Genomic DNA, 22,074 nt, shown 5'->3' with positions numbered 1-22,074 from the left:
CGAGGAAGTTGCGCGCCCGCCTTGCCCGCACCCCTGGTTGGCCCCGCCGCCATCCCTTCCGTGGCGCGCCGCGGCCGCACTCACCGGACAATTGCTCGTGGCCGCAATCCCAGCACGGCCCCGAGACTCGGAGCGAGGGGGTGAGAAGTGTGCGTACGCGAGGAGCGCGAGCAGACAGCCCAGCGTTCTGCCGCCGCCTTCCACGCCAGCCGGCCAAGCCCCGCGAGGGAAGTTGGCCGCGGAGCCGAGCGCTGAGGAGCTGAGGGAGAGGTGCGGAGCCCGCTTTGTGGTGCGTCTCCGAAGGGTTCGAGGCAAATCCGAACGCGCGGCGCGGCTGGTGTTGCTGGTGGAGGCGGCGGCCGCGGCGGCGCCCCCCGACGGTCCCTCCGCCTCACACCGCGTCTGGGTCACTGACACACACTCAGAGGGAGGGGAGGGGACTAGCAGGAGGGCGGGGCAGGAGGGAGGGAACAAGGCAGGGCCACAGCGGGAGGCGGTGACGCGACGCCGAGTGGCCTCATGGGAATTGTAGTTCTCCGACTGAAGAAAAAAGGGACATCATGGTTGAGGAAGCGTCCCGGCTCTCACTGCATTGCGCATGCTCGGGAGAGAGGGCCAGCTCCCACTGTTACTATGGTCACCGACACTCTGAGGAAGAGAACGTGTTCTTCGCCGCTGCTGGCGGAACAAGGGCCTTCTTGTCTTAAGGTGCTGTTAGGGATCCCGCCCTCAGCTAGTCCTTCCTACTTCGCTCCACCCCCAACTTCTAACCTCACCACTCACAAGTGCCCACTGAAGTCTGACTTCCTGTCGATATTTCGGTCTTCCCTCCTGCTTAATTTTCTTTCACAAATACGCATTTCCCTCCCTTCCCTCAAACGAATCCTCTCTGCTTTTTAAAATTCAAGTTTGTTTGTTTTTTACCTAAGACATGTAGAGATGTAGTTGCTTTCAGTAACTGAACAATTAAGTGATAACTGTTAGGAACATCACCGTCAGAATCCTGTAGTTAATGTTTTCACCTAATTAGTCACATCAGACTTTAAGGCCAACAAAGGTAAACATTCAGGATTAAGATTAGTATGTTTTACTTCCTTGTTGTAAAATAATCCAGATTTGATTATTTTAAGGCCTACGATCTTTAAGAAATATTCATAAATTCAAAAGATATATGAGAAGTTGAAAATTGTTTACTTTTTACATTTATTGGCAAACTTTCATTTGGCAATAACAGAAGTCTGAACCAAGGTCTGAATATGCTGTTGGGCTGGTCAGCTAAGTCTACACCCATACAGGGCACCCTGGTGTGAATAGATGGTGGAGGAGGGTGATGAAAGGCAGGACACAGTTACTGGATCTCTAAAGAACTACAGGCAACCTGTCCCAAACTCTTTTGTTTTCCTCCTCTGCCTATCTAGAAACCCATTCCCTGGAAGAGAAAGATTAATGTTTATAAATCAGAAACACGTGCAGAGAAAGAAAAATTGTGGTTTTCAAATAGAATCTCAAAATCAGAAATCCTTGTGTTTATAGACCATATAATTACTTATTCAAAAAACATTTACTGAGTATATTGCATCCCAGACACTCTATTAGTTCTCAGAAATAGAGATACAAGAATGTAAAGGAAACATTCCTTGTTTTCAAATTGCTTGCTGTGCAGAGAGAAGACGGGTAAATAAATGGACTTATTGTGATAAATACCATAACAGGAAAGCACACCAGGTGCTTTGGTACACAGCTGCCCCAGACTCAAGCAAGGTCAGGAGATGCTTCCAAGAATGTTCGAACTTGAAGATGACTATGAGTTAGTATGTTTGTGTATTTTGGTGGAGGAGGGGAAAGAAAGAAGTGGGCGGGAACATTAGGGGTGGAGGTGGAGGGCAGCAAGAGCAAAGTGCTAGAGACGTGAGACTGTACAGTATTTTGGTTCAGCAAAGAGTTCAACATTGCTGGTAGAATGGAGTTGAGGAAGTGATGAGAGGAGACACAGAAAAGGTAAGGGAGACAGCTTAGATCATAAAGAATCTTATACAATATGCTAAGAAATGTGAACTCTTTTCTGGAAGCAATAGAAACTCATGCCAGGACTGTAAGCAGATGAAATTTTGATAAGATCTGCATTTTAGAAATGAATTTTATGCATTTAAAAAAAGATGAGAGCCTGAACTAAGGCATTTGCAGTGGAAAGAGACAGAACTCAGGGTAAGCAGACACTGTTTAAGAGACAGAATTAATAGAAACTAGTAAACCATTGCCTGTGTTTGGGTGTGAAGGGTGAAGGAAAGTTACCAATTATGATACTTTTGGTCGCATGCAGCAAAAATTCACTCTAACTGCCTTAACCAATAAACCAATATTACCTGTAGATAGAAAGCCCAGTGAAAAGGTGGGCAACAGAACTGAATGATTCAGCAGTTAAATGATGTCATTAAGGACATGTTTCTCTCTTGCTTTGTTGCTTTTCCGTTCTTAGTATTAGCTTTATTTTTTTATTAAATTTTTAAATATTTTTTTAAAATGTTTTATTTATTTCCAGGAGAGAGAGAGAGAGACAGCGTGAGCAGGGGAGGGACAGAGAGAGAGGGAGTGACAGACTCCGAAACAAGCTCCAGGCTCTGAGCTGGCAGTCAGCACAGAGCCCGACGCGGGGCACGAACCCACGAACCGCGAGATCATGACCTAAGCTCAACTGACTAAGCCACCCAGGCGCCCCTAAATATTTTTTTTGAGAGAGAAAGACAAAGCCCGAGTGGGGAAGGAGCAGAGAGAGAGGGAGACACAGAATCCGAAGCAGGCTCCAGGCTCTGTGCTGACAGCAGAGAGCCCATTGTGGGACTTGAACTCATGAACCGTGAGATCATGACCTGAGCTGAAGTCAGATGCTTAAGTGACTGAGCCACCAGATGCCCCAGTATTAGCTTTATTTTGACCATAAAAATAGTGGCCAGAAAATCTTGTGGTTTTAAATTTTACCATGTAGTTACATGAAAGAAGAAACAAAGGAGTAATTTTTTAAAACTCTTTTAGAAAGGAGAGAAAACACCTTACACCTTTCTCAAAAGTGTCAAGAATTGGTTCATGTCTCTATACATGGGGAGAGGATGGCATGAAGCTAATTTTCTTAGGATAAAAACAAATGCTCTGCCCCTAGACCCAAAGGAGTCAGATTCCCTCAAAATCGTGATGAAGAGATGGCTATCCCCAAGAAAACTAAAGTGATTGCCCAGAAAAAGAACGGAGGCTGACAAGGGGGGAACAACAATATGTATGACAAGGAAGGAGAAAGATGACTCACAGATTTATGAGCTAGTGATGCCATTCACTGAGTTAGGGAATACAGGAGATTGAACAGCTTTTGAGGGGGAATTTGATTAATTCACTTCGGATATGTTGAGTTTGAGACAACTCTGGACGTTTCTGTGGAGAAGTGGAGTAGGCAGTTATATATGTATGACTCTAGTGCTCTGAAGAGAGATCTGGATAGCAGAAGATGGAAGAGGATTATACCATCATATAGATGGTAGTTGAAGTTGTGAAAATGGACGAAATCACCCATAGGGAGTATGTACACCAGAAAAGGAGGAATCAGTAATAGCACCCTGGGGAACACCAACACTTACAGAGTAAGTAGGAAGATCATGAAAATGCCTGGGAGCCAGCAAGAGAACTAGGACATACAAAGAAGTAAGAAAATGTAATGTATAACCAGGAGAAAAGTCATCAGCATAAACAAAGCCAGAAATTACACAGATGGTAGAATTAGCAATCAACTATATTAAAAGTTATTATAAATATGTTCAATATGCTAAAGGAGAGAAATTAAACATATAAAATGGGATTTCCATGGACATAAAAATTTCACTGGTTGGGATTAACATTCTAACGCATCAGACACTCAGATGAAAAGATTAGCAAACTTGAAGACATGGCAGTAGAATCCAGCCAAAGTAAAGCACACAAGAAAAAAACAAGAAAAAATGAGCTCCGGTGATCTGCAGGATAATACCAACTATTCTATTTTTTGTACAACTGGAGTTCCAGATGAGAGCAAAGTAAGAAGGGGTGACAGAAAGATTATTTGAAGTAATATAGCTAAAAATTTGATAAAAATTACAAACCCAGACTCAAAAAGTTCAATGAGCCCTAAGCAGGAGAAACATGCACATTTACACACACACAAAACCACTGCAAAAGACATCATCATTACATTGTTGAAGACTAGTGATAAGAAGAAAATATTAAAAATAGGTAGTGGGAAGAAAGTTACATTATGTATAGAGAAATAAAGACAAAAATTCAATAAACTTCTAATCAGAGATTATGCAAGACTGAAAGGGCATTTTAAAAAGTGCTGAAAGAAAAACATCTCTCATATAGAATCCTATATTTAGAGAAAATATCTTTCAAAAATGAAAGCTAAGGGGCTCCTGGGTGGCTTAGTTGGTTAAGCTTCCAACTTCTGCTTAGGTCATGATATCATGGTTTGTGGATTTGAGCCCGGCATCAGGCTCTGTGCTAAGAGCTCAGAGCCTGTAGCCTGCTTCAGATTCTGTGTCTCCCTCCCTTTCTACCCTTTTGCCACTCTTTCTCTCTCCCTCTCAAAAGTAAATAAACATTTTTTAAAAAATTTTAAATGAAAGCTAAAGAAATCAAAAGCTGAGAGAATGTTGCCAGTAGAACTACACTACAAAAAAAACACTAAAGCAACTTTTTCAGCATTAAAACAAAACAAAAAAAAACACATATGGAAGCTAGTTATACTAAAGAATGAAAAGTTCTGGAAACGGTAACTATATGAGTAAACGTAAAAGGCTTTACCCCCATTTAAAATCTTTTTAAAAATGATGATTGACTACTTAAAAAAATATAACACTACTTAATAGGGTTCATAGCATATGTAGAAGTAAAATGCTTGACAATAGTAGTTCAAAGGAAGGAAGGGGAAAATAGAATTATATTGTTAGAATTTACATTATATGTGAAATGTACTATTATTTGAAGGTAAATTGTGATTAAAAATGTATATTTTAAATCTTAGAACACCCATCAAAAATAAAACAAACATGTATAGCTAATAAGTCAATAGTGGAGATAAGTGAAATCCTAAAAAAGTATGCTTGAATGGAGAAACAGAAAGATGAAAAAATCTGTGTCCTTAATGACCATGGAGTTGACATAGGTACTGGACTTTGTATCTATTGGCCTCGTTTTTTTTTTTTTAAGTTTATTTATTTATTTTGAGAGAGAGAGAGAGATTGAGAGAGAAGGAGAAAGAGAATCCTAAGTAGGCTCCTTGCTTTCAGCACAGAGCCTGACATCAGGCTCAATCTCACTAACTGGTGAGATCATAACCTGTGCTGAAATCAAGAGTCGGAAACTTAACTGACTGAGAGGTCCCCTCTCTTGACCTCTTTTAAGTGAGAGAGAAACTTCTAATTTATAGGCATTTTTAAAATTTTTTATTTTGAGAGAGACAGAGAGGCTGAGCAGGGAAAGAGCAAAGAGAAGAGAGAGGAAGAATCCCAAACAGGCCTGGGACAGTGTGCAGAGTCCAATGGGGGGCTTGAAATCAAGAAACCTTGAGACCATGACCTTGGCCAAAATCAAGAGTTGGATGACTGAGCCACCCAGGCACCATATCGGCATTGTTATTTTGTATTCTATGTTATGTACAGCTGAGCATAATCGGAATAGCTACAGACTTATAGTAGTTTCAAGAAATAAAGTATATTCCCCAGAACCAGGCAGACCCACACACTGCTCAAAATTTGGTCTTATTGCCAGCAACTTCAACATAATTCTGGATTTTGTGTACTTGCATACTTGTCACTAAAATTCCAGGAATAGTTTATCTTTTGTATGATCATCACTTGCTGTTAGTTCAACCAGTTTTTCTTGAAAGAGAAAATACATGTAAAGTCCTTGGAATATAGTAAATGCTCAGCCAATATATATTACTCTGAAACAGCCACCATAATAATGTTAAGACACCATAGTTTAGACGTATTGCGGGGTTTGTACAAAATCAGACTGGCATTCATTTATATATGAAAATCCACAAATCTCTTTTTGAAATTTGTGTTCACCATACACTTTTGTATAATTCTTCAAAATCTACAGTCATTTGAATTTGGGAAACTTTGATCACAGAAAATGAGTATACCTTCAATTACCATCTCCTCAGTCTACATATCTACTTTAATACCTACATTTCTTTGACCAAAGCAACTCTCCTTTGGTTGCCTCTCTGCACTTTCAAATTTGGTATATTTACATACCTAGTCATTTAAGTAAGAAAGTAAATGCTGGGGGACTAATATAACTTAGGTTTTGTTAAATCCCTTCGATGCTAAAAAAAAATTTGATCTTAGGAACTTGCTGAGTAAATTCCAACATTTTTTTCCACCATCTGACTATGTAAGAATCAACTAAAACTATGTTTCTACTCTCCTTCCAAACATACATAAAAATGGCATTTAAAATATGAATATAAGGAAAAGTCACAACATTGATGCCTTTCTCCAAAACATCATGCAATTTATCTAATTTGCTAGTAAACGATGCAGAGGGATTGGATATGCCAATCTTTTCTTATGACTTGACAAAACTGTTGCAAGCTTATTTTTCTCCTTTTATTGCAAATGTTTCATCTGCAGCAATTGAACATATCTTTTCATATTTTGTCCCAAGTTCTCACATTTTATACTGACAAGTGATTATATCCTATTAGTTCATGTGCGTTAAAAGTTGTTTTTTTACTAAAAATGCAGACAGACTTTCTTTTGGAATCAGGAAGACCCAAAACTGCAAACTCAAGTCTTGCTGAAACTCTCAGATTTAAAAGTAATAATGTTGGGGGGAGTGTCCATTTCATCATTCATATATTATGTAGTTTATCTCTTAGAACTTCTACCTTTCCATAGTCCTCCCTAAAATAAAATTATTCTCTTTTAATGTCCCCAAAGTCTCCAAATAGCTCACAGTCGACATGGAACATGTTCCTATTTAAAACCTGTGAATGGCACACAATTTGAAGGCCTGGGCTTTCACTCAAAAGATTTGTAGGCCCCAAATGCTGGCTCTGACATTTTAGATATATTTGGAAAATGTCAAAGACAAGCTAGTTAAAATTTTAATGTTTTAAAGGAGTATGCTTATATACCAAAGAATGCAGCCTGTACACTCTCAGTATTAGGCTAACCAACATGTATGCAAGTAGTTATTTTGGAACGTTAAAAAAAATACTAAGTAATGAGAGAAGTGGAAGACTCCTGGAGAGAAGATTTAGATTGTGTTTCCATCCCTACTGATTTATCTGCACATGGACTAACTATTTTTATACCTCAAATTTCATGCATTAATTCTTTCTTTGAATACTCATATAGTGGCAAGCTATGTATGTAAAGATTAATTAGTCATGTTTGCAACACTTGAAAAGCTTATAGGCAAGTGAATAGAGAAGTACAACAAAATTTTATAATCACTTTTCTACAAGTGTGTTTAGGGAACAGTGGGTATGTAGACAATAATCAATTTTACATGAGAATACAGTCAGAAAACACTTCAAAGAGAAGGTAGTGGTTGAGCTGAGTCCTGAAAAATGAGTAGGTACTCACCAGGTGACCAAAGACATTTCAGTAGAGCTTGCACTGTAAGAAAAGATATGGAACATGAAATAGCATGGCTCATTTGGAGAACTACAAGCAATTCAGGCCAGATCGTAGAATTGTAGAATTCTACGTAGAATGTGATGGAGGCACCCTAGATCATGAGGTTGAGTAAATTTTCTGAGTTCAAATCACAGAAGCCCTTATATGCCATGCCATGCCAAGGAGTTTGGCAATAAGAAATTGCTGAAAGAATTTAAACAGAGGAGTGATATAAATCACATTTGTGTTTGAGCAGGGTGACCAGTTAAAAGAATATGTAATAATTCAGGTGAGGGCTGATGGACAAACTAAGTAGCTGTGGGGAATGGAAAAAGAGAGCAGACGCCAAAGACATACAAGAGGTCAAATGAACAGGACTTAATTGCTGATTGGATGTGGGACAGAGAGAAAGAGAAGGATAATTTTGAGGTTTCTGGGTGTGTAACTGGACATTATACATCAGGGTTATTCATTAATACAGTGAACACAAGAGTAGAAGCAACTTTGTGGAGAACAATGAATTTTGTTTTGGACAACTGAGCTTGAAGTGAATGTGATGATATCTAGTAGGCACTAGTTAAATAATGAGGACTCATCTCACCACTGAACCTGAAAGTGGATAAGATCCCCCAGGGGGAGTATGTAGAGTAACAATGATAACAATAGTTTACATTTATTGCATATTAAGATCTTGCTTGTATCAAGCATCCTGCTATATGTATCTCATTTAATCTTTGACACACTCTCTGAGATAAGTATTCCTGACTGGTAATTTAATGTGTCAACTTGACTGGGACAGATATTTGGTTAAACATTATTCTGGGTGTGTCTGTGAGGATGTTTTTGGATGATACTAACATTTGAATCACTAGTCTGAGTAAAGCAGATCTTGCTCCCTAATGTGAGTGGCCCTCATCCAATCTGTTGAAAAACCAAATAGAACAAAAAAAATACTGACCCTTCCACAAATAAGGAGGAATTTCCTCCTGCCTGCCTGACTGCCTTGAGCTTTGGACATTGGCTTTCAGCTATTTGAATGTCCTAATTAGACATTAGAATGTCCCAGTTCTAACTTCTGCACTGCAAGTACAAGTGCATGCACATCTCCTATCCCTACATGAGCATTAAAGCCCAGGCCCAGGCCCTTACGGTCTAGATTTAAGTGTCTGTCTCTGTATCCTCTTCCCTTGACACATTTCCCCCCTCTGGCAATAAGGACTTCTCTTGATTTCTCTCAAGGTCAACTATGTTGTTATATTTCCCAGGATGTCTATTTATTTGTATCAAAAAAGGGTGCTCTAATTAGCTCAATCTGCCATATTGTAGGAGTCTATTTTTCATTTGTTTTTGAGAATGGTATCTAAAATCTTTTACCCATACCTTCAAGAACATATCTGACATCCTAAAATACTACTTCACTAGTGTCCAAGTGAAAAAGAAATATACTGACTGTTCAGCATTACCATCTCTGGAGTGGTAGTGTAGACGCTCTGGTTTCAGGGTTAGGGAATACTGGGGAGCCATGGTAGGTTGTGGAGGGGGTTTAGGGTAACTAAACATATTTAAAGTTGGCAAGTTGTAAGTTCATGATGCTCACTCTAATTCTCCTTGTTTCATCCTCCCAGCTAGGTTTGCGCCCCATGACCCAATCCTTCTTTGATAGTTTTCTCTAGTTCTCTGAATTACTTTAGTAAGTAAAGCAGCAAGTTATTCACTAAACTCCTCAGTTTTTGTTTTGGTTTGGTTTGGTTTGGTTTTAACATCTCTTTGTAGACCTGAGTATAGGAATCCTGGACTCTGCCAACAGAATTTTCCTAGTTCTGCCTTTTTCAGGATTGATTCCTCACAGCTAGGTCTCCTGAACTGGTACTGCTTTAATATTTTCTCAAATAACTTCCCTATTCAGTTTCATATCCTGTCTTAAGCATCTGTGTCTCCTGCTTGTCCTGCCTCCACAGTAACCTCTCAGAGATCAGTTTCTTTGCAACCCCACCCCACTGTGTCACCATACAAAACTCCCAGCCTCCCAACCTGAGTCACCACACGCCCCCTTCGAGTGTTACCAGCCTGGGCTCCTGCCCCCAGCCTGTCTCTTCTCAGATAAAATCAGCACTGCACATTAGCAAAACAGTTTCATCCATTTGACTAGACTTGGCAGCCTGGAGTTTTTCAGTTTAAGGGAGTATGTTTTTAATGCATTATTAAAAAATCTTTTTATTATAGGAAATTTCAAAATTTACAGAACAGAGAATAGTCCAACAAACCCCATATACCCATCATCCAGCTTTAAGAATTTTCAACTCCTGGTCAGCCTTGTTTTGTCTCTACCTCCAAGACACCCACAAATCCCAGGTGCCATATAATTTTATCTGTAGATCCAAGTGTTTCTCTTAAAAACTAGGTATCTTTGGGGCACTTGGGTGGCTCAGTTAGTTAAGCATCCAACTTTGGCTCAGGTCATGATCTCACAGCCTATGAGTTCAAGCCCAGCATCCAGCTCTGTACTGAAAGCTCAGAGCCTGGAGCCTGCTTTGGATTCTGTGTCTGCCTTTCTCTCTGCCCCTCCCCCAGTCACACTCTGTCCCTCTTAAAAAAACAATTAAAATTTTTAAAATAAAAACTGGGTATCTTTATTTTCAAAACAAAACTATAGCGCAGCCATCACACCTAAAAATATCCCTTTGAATATTTCTTTAATAACCTCAAATATTCAGTTTTTAAGACTTGAGATCCAAAAATGCCATTGGTTGTTATTATCTCTTAAGTCTCTATTTATTTTAAAAAGTTTTTTTAAGATGTTTATTTTTGAGAAGGGAGATCGAGAGAGAGAGAGAGAGAGACAGAGAGACAGAGAAAGACAGAGAGCATAAGTGGAGGTGTGGGGGGGAGAGAGAGAGAGGGAGAGACATAGAATCCGAAGCAGGCTCCAGGCTTTGAGCCATCAGGAGAGAACTTGACATGGGCCCAAACCTCCAAACTGTAGAGATCATGACCTGAGGTGAAGTCAAACACCCAGCTAACTGAGCCACCCAGGCGCCCCTTAAGTCTCTCTTTTTAAAAAAAAGCTTTGTATTACATAAATTTTCAAACATACTCAAAGTAAGCAGTATAATATATGTACTCAACACCCAGCTTTGACTGTGATCAGCAGTCTGTCATTCTTTAATTTTTTTTTTAAATGTTTGTTTATTGTTGAGAGAGAAAGACAGAGCATGAGCGGTGTAAGGGCAGAGAGAGAGGGGGAGACACAGAATCAGAAGGAGGCTCCAGGCTCTGAGCTCTCAGTACAGAGCCCAGCATAGGCTTGAACTCATGGACCAGAAGATCATGACCTGAGCCAAAGTTGGACACTTAACCAGTTGAGCTACCCAAAAGCCCCTAAGCGGTCTGTCATTCTTGTATCATCTATACCTCCACCCAGTCTCCAATTTCCATTCCATTATTTTATAACAGTTTTTTGAGCTAAAATGTACATATATTTAAATGTACAAATCTTAGCTGTACAGTTTTGATAAATGGGTATGCCAAATGTAACCCACATCCCTATCATCACGTAGGCATTTGCATCTCCCTAGATGTGTGTCTTACCCCGTTCACAGGCAACTTTTATGTTGATTTTTTTTAAACTTAGATTAGTCTCTATTCTAGACTTTATCCTGTTTTATATCCAGCTTCTTCTCAGTATAATGTGTGTGAGATTTGTTCGGTCTGCTTCTTACAATTGCTATCACTACTACAATAGGTTTATCCTTTCTTCTGTTAATGGACATTTGGTTAGTGAAGGTTTTCATTACTGAGAATAAAGCTGCTTTGAACATTCTTTCATAAGACTGTATTTAAGTCTCTTTTAAGGTCTAAGTCATATGTGTGTGTGGGGGGGGGTGGATGTAGGGGGTTGGTTGTTGTTGAAGAATCCAGATCATTTGTCCAGTAGAATATCTAGTCTGGATTCTGTCATTGCATCCACATATGTTTTACATATTCCTCTGTCCCTTGAAGTTTCTGTAAATTGATAGATCTAGAAGCATAAAAGATTCAAGTTCAATTTTGTCAAGACCATTTCAAAGGTGGTGTTGTATACTTCCATTAGAAGATTCACAGCAATTGATGTTCTTTTATTTTCCACTGTAACTAATGGATAGATTTTTAGAAATAAGATTGTTAGATCAAAGGGTAATATGTATATATAGGTATAATTTCACTAAAATTAAATTACAGGGACTTGTTATAAACTATAATACGCTGTTTAGTGAGGCATTAGTCAGTTGCAGTAATTTTGCTACATAGAAATATACATACACACATGCACATTTGAATTTCATTATTTGTACTAGTTATGATCTATAAAGTTCCTGCAAACACCAGATTAGTGAATATTGAACCATGCCTCCTAGAGGAAATATAGGATTAAGTTTCCGTGGGCATTTGGTCATGGCATTTTAGTCAATTGAGCAATAGGTAACCTTATTTTATGTGTACTTCTGTTTAAAGACACCTTATTTAATATATATTGTTGATTCATTAATATTGCACTCACCGTCAACAGTACTATAACTCATGCCTGGATGAAGCTTATGTAACGCACACGTTTTCTCTAAGGGCAATGCCACAGCCCTTCTGTACTTAAAAACACTGGACAGCACCTCAGCATTATGTTTGTGAGCTGTTTTAAACAATAAAATCACCAAAAAAAAAAAAAAACCAACAAAAATTTGAAAAACGTGGTGCTAAATGGACCACAGAAAGGATACTTGTTTAGAGCATGAGAGTTGAAACAAGAAGGCAGAGCACTGGCTGGTTCAGCCTCAGCTAGGTGGGTGGGATCAGATGACTCAAATATTTGGCTGCTTTTTGTATGTCCATGAATGACCTGCAAAAGCACTATAAGCATTGATTTGGGGGTTACGATTAAATTTTAGTGAGTAGGAAAATTCACAAATACATATTCCATGAATAATAAGGTTCAAGTGTATACAGAAAACAGGGTTCTCATCTCTTTTCAATCCCCAGAAATTGGGCAACTAAAGAAGAACGAACTGACTCTTTTTACCAAGCTCATTGGGACTATATTCCACGAGAGCTGGGTTTCATGGGGGTATCCTGCCTCAAAATATGTGTAGATTTAAGAGTAACCATAACTCATTGTGACAGGAGATGTAGGTAAGATTGGGTTTGCCAACATTTTTACTCTTGCTTAGGAGAGAAAAATAATATCATATGGAGAGGCAGAAATGGCACAAGGTCTAGAAAGATAAATAGAAAAGTGTCTTAAAAATACAACATTAACATCTGACTTGAAAGAAGGAAAAGACTAAGGACTTAGTACATAATAAATGCAAACAATATAGCTTTAAGATGTTTCAGTCAGTGGGGAGTGAGAGACATACTACCTAATGAGGACATCTGGTGACAAGAGGAATCAATTTACCTGGGAGCTGAGAAGTTATAGAAACAGAAAAGACTGCCTCACTAATGAAAAGGAAAATAGTTCTAAGTTGGACTTGAGGGTATGCATATGAGAGACCATAGTAAAAATAGACCAAGTGATTCCAGAATATGGATAAAGAAAATTGTCTCATTCTAGGTATGAACCTTAGAGAACAATTTGTAAAGAGTCTGATTAGTTAACTAAGGCACAAGAAATTAGTGTAATAAAGAAAACTGAATGACTGATGATTTACATATTGAGAAAGATTTTCTGCTCCGCAAGACCTATGTAAATTATAGTCATACATTTGACTCTCTGCATATTAAGCAAATGCTGCTGTAAAGAACATTATCAGAGATACTTGAGGTGATACATAGGATAAAGGTCTTATTCTCCAAATATACCAAAACAATTATTTTTCCACTTGTTATCCCTGATACTATTGTCTTAAGAGATGACAACAGAAAATATATCATTAGATTTTTGCTTCAGACTCACCCTTAAAATTTCTCGCTAGGTCAGATACCAGGCTGAAGATCCTTCTTGGAGTCAAATCACAGAGACATTCTAGTGCTTGAGCAGGACACTCAGATCCCTATGGTGAGAGACTGTAGCCTCCTCCTCAGCCCCAACCAGGATTCTCATAAAACTCTCCTATAATTTTCTCTCTTAAGACGCACTCATAAAACCATGTCCTAAATCATAGCTCACTAGCCTGGGTCTCCCTTTGCTTATTGGACATCTTGCCTGGACTTACCAGTTCCTCTCTGGCTTTAAGAATTTCAAAGACCATCTCTAGGAAGTGTGTGTGGGGGTGTGTGGGAATCCTTGATGTAGAGGGGGAAATGGTACTGTAAAAGTCCACTAGTAGTATCATCTTTTAAGAAAGCCACTTGGCTCATATGAAGATTATCATTACTATGACAGACACCTACATTTTAATTTCTGACCGACCAGACTTAATGACACGTAGGGAAATAGTGAGAAGTAATTCTTATCCCCTAGAGGACTAGAATTCAGGAAAGCTCTGCCACTCAAAAGTGACTTTACTTATTGAAAAGAATAAAAAGGAATTCAGTAAGAACTTTATCCTATACATATAAAATAGTAGGACTGATATGAAACAAAAATAAATAAAAATAAAATAAACTTTTGTTTATTCAGTTTCTAAATTTTGTTCAGTTAGAACCATATAACACTCAAGAGATTATTTTGTTATCAAAAGCACTTTGTTGCTATTCATTCTTCAACCATAGCTCTCTACCTTCATCTTTTACTCTTCAATTCCAAATTCCAAAAGATTATTCAATTGAAGGGTTAGACTGTCCTAGGAATTGAAGACAAATAGGCAATACTTAATACAAAGAAATGGAGGGGTGCCTGAGTGGGTCAGTCAGTTAAGCATCCAGCTTCGGCCCAGGTCATGATCTCGCGGTTCACGAGTTCAAGCACTGCATTGGGCTGTGTGCTGACAGCTCAGAACCTGGAACCTGCTTTGGATTCTGTGTCTCCTTCTCTCTCTGTCCATTCCCTGCCCACACCCTGTCTCTTTCTCTCAAAAATAAACATTAAACGTTTTTTAAAAAAGAAATGGAGTATATAATGTAAACATTCCATTTTGAAAGAAGTTAGATGTTAAGATTTAGAAATATAACTGCTGTGAATTTTTACTGATGACATGCTGAGTTGTGGCCTTGACTATGAATATGGTTGGCCACACATGAATAAAAAGCAAACATTTCTACATGAGAACATGGAAAAACTGGTTAACGTAGAAGAAACTTTAAATCTATCTTTATAAGTGGAACAGAGAAAATGGAATCAAATGACACAGCAGGAAAAAAGGAAATGAAAAGATAAGTTATATCATAGTGTTTGTTATATGGTGAAAATCCCAATTATCTTGAGATCATTTTTCCAGCAATCAAAATAGGACCTATTAACCCAAAGGTAAAGCTTCTGAGCTAAGAAGAAGAAGGAGGAGGAGGGGGAGAAGAGGAAGAAAAAGAAGGCGGGGGAGGGGGAGAGGGAGAAAGGAGAAAGAGGAGAAGAAAATAAAAACAGGAAAAGAAGGGAAAAAAGGTTGAAAAAGTTGTATACTGATGCTCACAAACTTTATTAGTAGAAAATTTTTAATATTGAACTTGATATTTCATTCCCTCAGCCACAGAAAATTAGAATCAATAGATTGTTTTTTTAAACCCCCAGTTATTATAGACTTTAGCATTTATTGTGTGTTGACTATATGTCAGGGACAGTTACATAAATAGCTAATTTAATCCTACGAGGTATATATTAGGATTCTCCTCATTTCACAGACAAGGAAACTGAAATGGAAACAGGTGATAAAATTTGCCCAAGATCACAAGTAGAAACCAGGAGGGTCAGGATTCAAATACAGTACAAGTGTTTTACCAGAAACTGCACTTTCAGGTATTGATGGCAGACATCAGAGACTGAATACAGTGATGAACAGGTCAGGAAAGCTCCTGATGTCCAGGTCTATAAGGGCTGGGGAAAGGTAAGAGGAGTGAGCTGGCAGGAGCAAGAACTGATGGGGACAGCCCAAGGCAGGGCTTGAGGGGTGGGAGCACCAGACCCTTTATAGTTTTTATTTAATGCACTCTTTGTAACCATTCTGCAATGTAGAAGCAGCCCTTTTTAAATGAAGAATTGAGATTGTGAAGTATTAAATACATTTCCCCAAAATTACATAATTAGTAAGTAGTAAACCAGGTCTGTTGTCTGACATGAAAGCTTAATTTCTTTCTCCCATATCTCACTACTCTAACAAGACCCCAGAAACAAGAACTTACAGAAGCATTTAGTCTACCATTCTGTAAAAAAAGAAAGAGCCCTGAATGCTACACCAGCCTGTGAAGGCTTTGTTGAATACATAAAGTGTTTGAATGTAAAAATGGAACAATAAAATATGTACGATTAAGACCTTAATAATCAAGAACCAGTGACGTTATGTTGATTACTCTCTGTTTAAGAACACAGGGGAATGTATAGCATATTTTTTAAAGTCTAAAAATAGATACAGTTAAAGTAAAATTTGTGCTTTTAAAGGGATGAGCTTCATGAAACTGGAAAATTCTCCTGTGTGGAATGCCTCTTTTCTAATGATGACAGATAAACAAAGTTTCCTATTTTGGAAAACAGTACAAACAGACATATTAAATAAAGGTTAAGACAATTTTGTGTTGCAGGGCCCAATAAAAATAGTGCCAACACTTTAACACCAACTTGGATTATGTGTTAATACTGAATCATACAGTATCTAAAATGTGTTTCTACAAGTTATAAGAAGTTATAATTTATTAGGAATCCAAAGTAAAATAATTGGATTTCTCCCCATTCTATACTTCTGTGAGAAAAAAAGGATACCACACATTCTTCAAAGACCTCTGAATTTAAAATTCAGGTAGTCAGCACCAAGTAAACCAAGGGTTTACTTTAACAAGCAAACAATATATATGGTCTGTCTTAGTAGTATTGAACTATATTTCTTATACTCTCCCCTTCTATAGTCCTATACTGATGATTGGTCTCATAATGATAACCATGATCCATAGTGGCCCCTCTGCTACAAAAAGACAAAAGAGCTAACTACTACATTCAATGTAATTTGAGAGTAATACATTTGATTATACCTTTTAAAAACTGAGACTATTGCTTATCTAGTATCTTTCAGATAATTCAAATACTAATTAGAAAATTTCCCTCTCCAGCCTATTCATGGGAACATTTGAAAAAAATTTTATGAAAAGGATTCCCAGAAATATTAGAAAATAATGTTTTCATCTACTGCACATTACTTTTCCTGACTTGCATGTTCTTTTAAAGCCCCATATCCTGTTTAGGTGTTTGATATGTTTTTAATGACAATTTTTAATAATTTTAAAATAGGTATTAAGAAATTTTCAGTTGGTTAATGATCATAGACAACACTCAAACAAACAAACAAAATACCATTTGTTACTGAATAGCTTTAACATTTTACTTGGATTGCAAGAAAACCTTATGTGGGAGATAATTACTTAATTTAGACCTATATATTTGTTCACTCAGAAGTGGTGCTTGACGTCAATGACAAAAACATAATTATGCATAAAGTTAGTTTTGTTTAAGTTCTTTTGCTAATTGTGGGGAATTTTTTAAAAAATCAAAGAAATGGGTGTAATTTAAAGTATAAGAGAAAGGAAAATATTTTCTTCTTGGGCAAATACATGATGGATGGAAGATGTGTAGCTATAGCTGCTTTTTTTAGATTTTCTAAGACGGATCCAATTTTAATACCCCATTTTAAAAACCATGTTAGGCCATTCATTTTGATTTTTGTTTCAAACTGTTTGGACACCATGGAGGGTAATGGTCTAATATTTCAAGGAACATCTTACTTTGACTTTGTTTCTAAATGATTCTTAGGAACTTCAGAAAGTTTCTATAAGTAGGGCCCACACTCGTTAAAAAACTTAGAGCATGTAAGTAACTGATTGTGAATAGGTCTTCTAATGGGCTTCAGAAATTTTGTGAAATTTGATCAAAGTTTATAACAACTTGGAGACATCTATTTATTATTTATTATTTATTATTATTATTCCAGAGACACTCTGAAAGTTCTTTCTTCCAGTTTAAGATTGCAAAGAGCACATATATACTGATTAGTCTGTAAGTTGGAAAGAGTCTGTCTATTATTAGGACAGCATTTCAACCATGTAAGAGAATACATTTCTCCTTTTAAAAACATTTACTCTTATTTTATTTTCTAAGAAGTCATTTAAATATTGAATCAGTATGACAGGCCTTGTCAAAACGACAACTGAGCAGTTGGCCTGGAACAGTACTTTGCACACCTAGAGGGGGCTCAGATGGTAGACTCATTGAAAGAACACAATGTCCTGTTTTCTTCCCTTTTAAAGAAAGGAAGCATTCTAGCCCAGCAGTGTAAAGACAGGATGTACCTATTCCTTCCTTATTAAAAGAAAATGTTGAAAGGGAATCTTATCTCCTACTGCTTGACATCTTCTCAGAAAAGACCGATCTTTTCATTTCCTTTACAACTTTTATTTTTTTTTATTTATTTTTTTTAATAGTTTATTGTCAAATTAGTTTCCACATAACACTCAGTGCTCATCCCCACAAGTGTCCTCCTCCATGCCCATCCCCCCTTCCCCCCACATCCATCAGTCCTCAGTTTTTGTCAGCATTCAAGAGTCTCTCATGGTACAACTTTTAATTGGTTCACATGTCCCAGACCTCATGGGACAATATGATCTCTTATTTTTAATGTGTCGTATCCTCAATATTCTAATGCCCATGCACACACAATGGGTGTGATACTGGTGCTTCCTAAGACATACTTGTTTGTGTGTATCATACTTGTGTTACATATCTTTGTGATAGTATGAAATACTTCTTACTTGTCAAGTAAAGTTTTCGAAATTTACTTTTTTTGAGATTAATGAATATAGTCACCCAGAAGGCTGTATATTAGTGTCATTATTACCAATTCGTACTATGACCCTGAAGGTATTTTTTAATGACAAGTTCATACATATGTACCAAATAGGAGAGCTCTTATTATCATCTACATATTCATATAGATTACATCTAAAAGCTGCCACAGAAAGCCCAAAACTCAACTCATGTCAGAGGACTGGAAATGAGAGAGCATTTCTGTTTGTATTTGATTTCCTGGTGCTGTGTCTTTATAAAACTAAGAAATGATGCAAATTTGCATAATCATGGCCAACAGCCAGATCTCCTGCAAGCATTTGTTGAGTGTATGTGTATGTTCATGAATAGATATATCAAAGATTCTTATCTTTGTAATTTATAGACGTTTATGTCTAGACTCAAACAAATACAGTACAACTTTTGAGCATTATTTCCAATGTGTATAATAATAATTTGCATAGACCACTTAGACAGACTAAAAATATACGAATTAAATATGTTGCTTCTAAAGAGACCCCTCTTTTTTTTTCTTTTTCTTTTTTTTTTAGTCTGAAGAAACTACTTTGCTTTAACTGTACTATTTTTTTTTCTTATGACTTAAGGGAACCCATAACTTGAATATATTTTTCTTATAGGTGTTTAAAATAACATACTATGAAAACATATAGTATGTTTAAATTTAATTAAATAGGGAAATATTTAAGATTGTACCTTTCAAACAATAATACTCTTCCTTAAAATTAAGACAATGCCATTTTAGTGAGCTCCAAAATTCATAGATGCTGTTGCCCTTTATTGAATAAAACATCAGCCCACATGTAACTGCAAAATAAAAACTTACATATCTCAATATTATCATTGTGTCTACTCATTGCATATGACACACTATATTATGTAATTTAGCAGTTTAATCTGTAAATGACATGTGTGGCTACTATTAGCTGCTCAAAACAGCCAAATGAAATAAATGTTGACTTTTAAACTTGAAGAGAGCATTGATGGTTTACTAAATTTTTTCAATTTAAATTCATCATCTGGGCAGAGGAAAAAAATTTTTCATCCTTCATAGTCAAAATTGATTCTTTTGTTATGTTATTTTACCTTTCTCAGTGTTCACCAGAATGAGATTCAGCTACTGCTCTCACAGCCCCTCTTTCACCATGACTCCGTCTCACTCAGCTCACAGAACTACTTCTCTCTGATGCACCTCCAGTATCTACAGAAAGCCCCTCTATGGCTGTCTCTTAAAAATGCCCCCCAGTGAGGACACCTTCAGGCTGAAAATAAGGGGATGGAGAAATATATATCATGCTACTGGAAGTCAAAAGAAAGCTGGAGTAGCTATACTGATATCAGACAAACTGGACTCTAAACTAAAGGCAGTAACAAGGGAGGAGGATGGACATTATATAATAATGACAGGATCTATCCATCAGGAAGAGCTAACAATTATAAATGTCTACGCACCGAATACAGAAGCACCCAAATACATAAAACAATTCATCACAAACAGAAATAATCTTATGGACAAGAATGTGCTAATAGCAGGGGACTTAATACTCCACTTGCAGCAACAGATAGATCAACTAGACAGAAAATCACTAAAGAAACAATGGACTTGAATGACACACTGGACCAGATAGATTTGACAGATATATTTATAACTCTACATCCTCTTCTTGAGTGCGCATGGCACATTCTTCAGGACAGATCACATACTGGGTCATAAAGCAGCCCTCAATAAATATAAAAGAATTGAGATTATACCATGCACACTTTCAGATCACAATGCTCACAATGCTATGAAACTTAAAATCAACCACAGGAAAAAGTCTGGAAAAGCTCCAAAAACATGGAGGTTAAAGAACACCCTACTCAAGGGGCACCTGGGTGGCTTAGTCGGTTAAGCGTCCGACTTTCGCTTNCTCTCTCTGACCCTCCCCTGCTCACGCTGTCTCTCTATCTCTCTTTCTCTCTCTCCTAGAAATAAAATAAAACAAAACAAAAAAAAAAAGAACACCCTACTAAAGAACAAATGGGCCAATCAGGCAATTAGAGAGGAAATTTTTAAAAATATGGAAACAAATGAAAATGAAAATAAAACAATTCAAACTCTATGGAATGTGGCAAAGGCAGTCCTAAAAGGAAAGTACATGGCATTCCAGGCCTATTTCAAGAAATTAGAAAAAGTGCAAGTACAAAATCTAACACCACACCTAAAAGAACTAGAAGGAGAGCAACAAGAGCACCTGAAACCCAGTAGAAGAAGAGAAATAATAAAAATCAGGGCAGAAATAAACAATATAGAATCCAAAAAAAAAAACAGTTAAACAGATCAATGAAACCAAGAGTTGGTTTTTTTGAAAAAATAAACAAAATTGACAAATCTCTAGCCAGGCTTCTCAAAAAGAAAAGCGAGAGAACCCAAATAGACAAAAATCATTAATTAAAATGGACGTATTACAACTAATCCCTCAGAAATACAAGCAATCCTCAGGGAATACTATGAAAAATTATATGCCAACAAACTGGACAACTTAGAAGAAATGGACTAATTCCTAAACACACACTCACTACCAAAATTCACATAGGAAGACATAGAAAATCTGAACAGACCCAAAGCTAGTTAAGAAATTGAATCAGTTATCAAAAATCTCCCAACAGATAAGAGCCCTGGGCCAGATGGCTTCCCTGGGGAATTCTACCAGACATTTAAATCAGAGATAATACCCATTCTTCTCAAGCTATTACAAAAAGTAGAAATGGAAGGAAAACTTCCAGATTCATTCTACGAAGCCAGCATCACTTTGATTCCTAAGCCAGACAGAGACCCAGCAAAGAAAGAGAACTATAGGCCAATATCCTTGACGAATACAGATGCAAGATTCCTCAACAAGATGCTTGCAAATCGGATGCAACAGCACATAAAAAGAATTATCCACCATGATCAAGTGGGATTCATTCCTGGGTTACAGGGCTGGTTCAATATTCGCAAATCCATCAATGTGATACATCACATTAACAGAAAAAGATAAAGCCATATGATCCTGTCTATAGACACAGAAAAAGCATTTAACAAAATACAACATCCTTCTTAATAAAGACCCTCAAGAAAGTTGGGATAGAAGGAACTTAATGAAATATCATAAAAGCCATTTATGAGAAGCCCTCAGCTAACATCATCCTTAATGGGGAAAAACTGAGAGCTTTCCCCTGAGATCAGGAACACGACAGGGATGTCCACTCTCACCACTGTTGTTTAACATAGTGCTAGAAGTCCTAGCATCAGCAATCAGACAACAAAAGGAAATAAAAGGCATCAGAATTGGCAAAGAAATCAAACTTTCACTTTTCGTAGATGACCTGATACTCTACATGGAAAACCCAACAGACTCCACCAGAAGCCTACTAGAACTGATCCATGAATTCAGCAAAGTTGCAGGATACAAAATCAACATACAGAAATTGGTTGCATTTTTATACACCAAAAATGAAGCAACAGAAGGAGAAATCAAGAAACTGATCCCATTC

At 37.4% G+C, this 22,074-nt stretch overlaps 1 protein-coding gene across 1 annotated transcript in view; it reads right to left on the bottom strand.

Moving 5' to 3' along the window:
* Window positions 1-422, bottom strand: part of PELI1 (pellino E3 ubiquitin protein ligase 1) — a 58,593-nt gene extending 58,171 nt beyond the window's left edge. Inside the window, exon 1 of the mRNA XM_077766427.1 lies at window positions 85-422. The gene's annotated coding sequence lies outside the window, so the exon portion shown is untranslated. The remainder of the gene's footprint in view (window positions 1-84) is intronic.
* Window positions 423-22,074: the final 21,652 nt, after the last annotated feature.

Source organism: Crocuta crocuta, unplaced genomic scaffold (genome assembly GCF_008692635.1).
Source record: "Crocuta crocuta isolate KB4526 unplaced genomic scaffold, BGI_CrCroc_1.0 scaffold113, whole genome shotgun sequence".
NCBI lineage: Eukaryota > Metazoa > Chordata > Mammalia > Carnivora > Hyaenidae > Crocuta > Crocuta crocuta.
This window is presented reverse-complemented; position numbering and strand designations above follow the sequence as displayed.